This window comes from Octodon degus, unplaced genomic scaffold (genome assembly GCF_000260255.1).
Source record: "Octodon degus isolate 3935 unplaced genomic scaffold, OctDeg1.0 scaffold00036, whole genome shotgun sequence".
Lineage (NCBI taxonomy): Eukaryota > Metazoa > Chordata > Mammalia > Rodentia > Octodontidae > Octodon > Octodon degus.
The window spans coordinates 14158879-14163998 of NW_004524612.1; the positions used below are offsets into that span (position 1 = coordinate 14158879).

General features: G+C 43.7%; 1 pseudogene; it reads right to left on the bottom strand.

The window, feature by feature from the left end:
- Positions 1-237: 237 nt before the first annotated feature.
- On the bottom strand, positions 238-3334 carry LOC111816625 (annotated as a pseudogene).
- Between the last annotated feature and the right edge of the window lie 1786 nt (positions 3335-5120).

Genomic DNA, 5120 nt, shown 5'->3' on the forward strand with positions numbered 1-5120 from the left:
CTGCTGTATTACTCTTTTGCTGTATTAAAAAGGTATATTTTTTTGGAAGGGAAGAAAATAATTGGTCGTTCTCAGTGCCCCCATTTGAAGTGATACTTGCCTCTTGGTTTCTTGAAAAAGAACTTTTGAAAGTTATATACACAGGTTTTATTTAAATTATGCAGCAATCTTTTAATATTATTAATGTCTCAGATTTCATTTAATGAGGAACTCTGTCATCATATCAAATATGATATTTCACAACGATAAAATGATGGCCCCTAGCAAAAGGATAGCAGCAGCCAAGCCGTGATGGCTTTGTTTTTCATCCACGCCACCACGCTTGCCCTCAAGGTTGTACAGAGCTGTTGCTGAAGGTAGTTGCATTATTCAATAAGCTTTCTGATTTGTTCTGTAGTCCCTCTGGTTTCTCTCCTCTTCCACTTATTTTTGTGGTATTTTCTTGCATAAAATCAATAACTTCATCCACCTGATTCTGAGCATGCTTAATCTTACCATTTCTAGGTCCAAATCTTAGACCAGATGCTCCTCTTAGAAAAAAGTCCTCTTCATCTAAATCATCTTCTAAAAGATTTCTCCTTTCAATTTTCATAGAACCAGTGATATCTTTGTCATTGAGGTGGCCCTAAAACTTGGGAGGCACACTTTTTATTCCTGCAGTACTTTTTATTTCCCAGTAAAGTGAGTATTCACTACTTCCAGCTCCAGAGAGCGCCTAGCAGCCCTCTTGGCAGCCATCCAAGAGTGGGCAGCTGGGGCAAGGAGCAGGGAGCCAGGGAAGACAGAAGGGCGGGAGAGACAGTGTCAGAGCTGCCTGGATCCTTCAGTCTTAGTCTTGAAACAAGGTTTCTTTTTCTCTGGGGAAACCTTTTTTCTCTTAAGGTCTTCAACTGATTGTATGCGGCCCACGCATTATCAGGCTGTTCTCCTTAAAGTTAACTAACTGTAGGGTTAGGGGCATAGCTCAGCGGTGCTTGCCTAACATGTACAAGGCGCCAAGCTCGATTCCTAGCACTGCAAAACAAAAATTAAATAAACCCAAGTGACTGTAGATGTTAACCACATCTATAAAAGACCATTCTGCATACCTAGATTTGGTCTGATTGAATACTGGGGAGCTTTCTGATTTCCAGCAATAAAATATCATTACATGATGAGACAAGTTAATTCACTGGGACCTCGGCAGCCCAGGCTTGGGCGGTCTGGTACGACGCAGACTCTAGGGGCGCCCACCTTCCAGGGTCTGCATACCATGGTCAGTCAGGTGACACCAATGTAACATGTATTTCAGACAAAATTTGAAGTTGTTAACAGTTTAGAGTTTGCCAGTCCAATGCTCTCCCTGCACAAAGGAACACAGCAAGCTTGGGCTGCGGCATTCTGGGCCAGCGACTCATTGTCAAGGGCGGAAGTGAGGCCTGAAAAAATGGTAAAAGCAGTGAAAGGGGTGGGGATGGGGGTGCAGGTGTGTGATCCCAGCACTCAGGGAGACTGAGAAAGGGGGATTGAATCCGAGCTCAGCACAGGAGTTTAACAAGTTAGCAAGATTATCTCAAAAGGTAAAACAAGAAAGGGGGTGCAGGAGGCTGGCAGTGTAGCTCCATGTGAAGGCTCTGGGTTCAATCCCAAGTATTGCAGAGAAAAAAGAAAAGGAAAAAAAGGAAGAAAGAGGGGAGGAGAGGAGAGGAGAGGAGAGGAGAGGAAGGTAGGAAGGAAGGAAAAGAGGGAGGGGGAGGGGAAGAGGTAGACAAATGATTAACACACTCTTTACAACACACAGACGCCTGGATAAAACCTTACTGCTTTCTTTGGGAAAACTGCAGATCTTTGTCTCTTAATCCAGGTGGCAACCAAGCAGAAAGAGGTTGTTTCTTTTGTGTTTCCCAGTCCTGGTAGGTAAAATGTCCAGGGGCCTGGTTGGCATTCCCAGAGCCCCACATCTATGCCAAAGTTGGCAGGCCCCATGTGTTTTCTCCTCCTTTGCTGTGTTTCCGCAGTCAGGGTGCAAGATTTCCATGTTCCAAAAAAAAAAATTATTTTTTTTAAATGTTTTAAGACTCTACTGGGAGTCTCCTGGTTTCAAGACAATAATTTGAGAACACAGGCCTTACCTCTCCTCCAGCACAAAAACTTTTTGCCACAATCCAACAAATAGTTTGGTGATGGGGAAGTAGCAGTAGCCACACCAGGCAATGGAAGAGGACACCGAAAGAGGACCAGAAGTTGAAGAACTTCCTGAGATCTCAGGAGCAAATGGGAGCTGGGAAGCAGATGGGGAGAGCTTAAACTGCTGCGTCTTCCAGAGGGCAATTTGGCTGTGTGTTAATTATACACACAACACCCAGACGCGCAGCGGCCCACCCCTAGGAATCGATCCTAAGGAAGTGCTGATGATGATAGCTGCATCTTCACTTGGTTATATTTTTCAAGGTTTATTAAATTTCACCTCTGTCCTTCACATATGAATTTCTAATTCATATGCTTAATCTAAAAGTTGAAACCAATAAAAAAGCCATTCCATTAATATATTATGCACATATTGTCCCATCCTGGTTCACAGCGCCAAGCTACTTGGAGGCGGACAGCTCTCCCATGAAGGACAGACAGATTCTCTGCTGTTCCAGCGCATCAGCCCCTTAAAATTATGCCCCACGTTATGTTAACCTATGCATTCCTGGCAGATTTTTCTAATTTCTTTTTCCTTTTTACATAACAATTTGCCTTTATGTCCTCAAGTTTTTTCTCAACATTTTAGCTACATTCTCCATCCTGCAAACACACCCTCTTTTTTCCCCTGTTGAAGATGATGGGTCCTTTTTTCCTAGTGAATGAGATTTTTCAGTGAATCACAAAACCAGCTCCAGAGCTTTCTCGCTCTTCCCTCCAATGGTGAAATCTAAGGTGTCCGTGTTGGCTCCTTTTCTTTGTTTACCTAATTGTCTGCTGGAAAATATCCTCAAGTAACTTCCTAAGGACGATAGGTAAATACTATTAGAAATTTAAAAAAAGAACAGCTTCCAACACTGTAGAAATAATAAAGATAATAATGATGTATTGTGAACAAATTTGTTAAGTTTGAGAACTTGGCTGAAATGGATCAATTTATTTGAAAAAGTTGTATCCTCTCTAAGAAAAGCTAGGGCGTTTTGCACCAAGGCCCTGAAAGATTCCCAAGACTCTTGCAAGGGGACAGCAACTAGACTGTCCTGGTAGGTGTAATCTGAAGAACTCCTGGGGTTAGACAACTAATGTTATCTGTAGAAACCACCTCCCTGCTGGGCGCTGGGTCTGCTCCTTGAAATGTTGGGCATACAGTGGCGCCAAGCAGGTTCATGATGGGACTTACACGTGACCTAATTTGTAAGACATACTGCACCACCATGACCACCATAACTGGAACAGGTCCCCGTGGCATCCTGTAATCCAGCCAGACACTACGACTACTTTCTGGCCAATGCTAGTCCAGCCCACCCCACTGGACCCCTCATGGGCATGCTGAGTGACGCTGAGTCTGAGTCCAGGTCCCTTGTGGATTTTGCCAAGAGTTGCTGTTGCTGAATACACGCTCTTTCTCAGCAGTGCTATTAAGAAAACCCACACACATCTTATGGATCTTTCTCTGTTAGCAAGTATCCACAAACCCTAGCCTCCCTGTCAGTACCTGTTAGTAAATCTTAATAAATCTCTCCTCTCACAAGTCATCTCTGGGTATTCTCTTTGGTCTTTCAGCAGCGTACTCCACTGGCCCAGCACCACAGTGCAGCCTACCACAATGGATATGAGACAGCAAACGCAGCCGTCCCATAACCAGCTACCACCATGAATCGAGAGTTAATCTTTCCACAAAGAAGCAGTCAGCAAACTTTAATAGGTAAAAATCTACCTATCATTTAAGGATTAGCAAAGCTTTTGCCAAGAGAGGATAAATGGATAAGATAGAGCAGTCTCCTGTCACATTGCCACACTAAGGGCTGCGGGCTGTCAGCATGCCTGGGGAGGTTAACCTTGATCACCTGGGGAAGCTGGTGTGTGCCAGGTTTCTCCACTGCTAAGTTGCCATTTTCCTTTTTCACACTCTTATTTAGAAGCAAGAGGAGAGAAGAGAGTCTATGTATGTAACTTAGAGTTCTTTTAAGGAAAGGCTTGTCCCTTCTCCTTCCTTTATTTCTTCCACCATTTATTTACCTTTATCAGTATGAACTCATGCATCCTTCTGCTATTATTTCTGGTGTAACGCATGATCACTCCTATATCCCTTTGACTTCCTGTCACCAGGATCAAACCCACAGCCTTTACCCTGAGCTACATTCTCAGGCCTTTTTTATTTTTTATTTTGAAACAGTGTCTTGACAAGTCCCTAAATTGCTCAAGATGGATTCATTATGATCTTCCTGACTCGACCTCCCAGAGTGCTGGGGTTGTAGGAGTGTATCTGGCTTGGGCGATACTATAATGGCTCACTCTAGCTACCAGGAAACTAACAGGGCCCCCAAAGAACTTCTGAGGGCAACACCCCACCCCACCTCCTGTGACCTAATCCTCCTGCACCAATCCCTGCTTATTAGAGTTCCACCACCTCCCAAAACTGCCTCTCTGAGGACTAAGCTACCAACGCCTGAGCTCCGGGGACACTCACACCATGGCCCACTGTAGCACCCAATTGTACGTTCCCTGCCCAACTTTATTGGTCACAGTATTGACATTATGCTCTTGAACACAGAGAATAGGACACAAGGCTGCCATAATTCAAGATATTGATTCTGACAAACCAATTACTATGGGAGCCATCTGATGTGTTCCTAAAAAGTGACATCCCATCCATCTTTAATGGGAAAGTGTCAGATAACTCCCTGAAAAATAAATTCACATGCAAAGACAGGGGCCACATTATCTCATTCTGGAATTCCACCCTCTTTATCCCATGGGGAATCCATGTGATTGTCATTGTCATAGCCGCAGAACTTTTTTCCAGAATAAACACCACACTAAAAGAAACTTACCTTATAAATATTATCTTATTAGCTAAAAAAAAAAGGATGTAGCTCAGTACAAGGGCCCTAGGTTCAGCTCCCAGTGCTGTAGTTGTCACCACCATTACCATCATCATGATCATCTCAGAA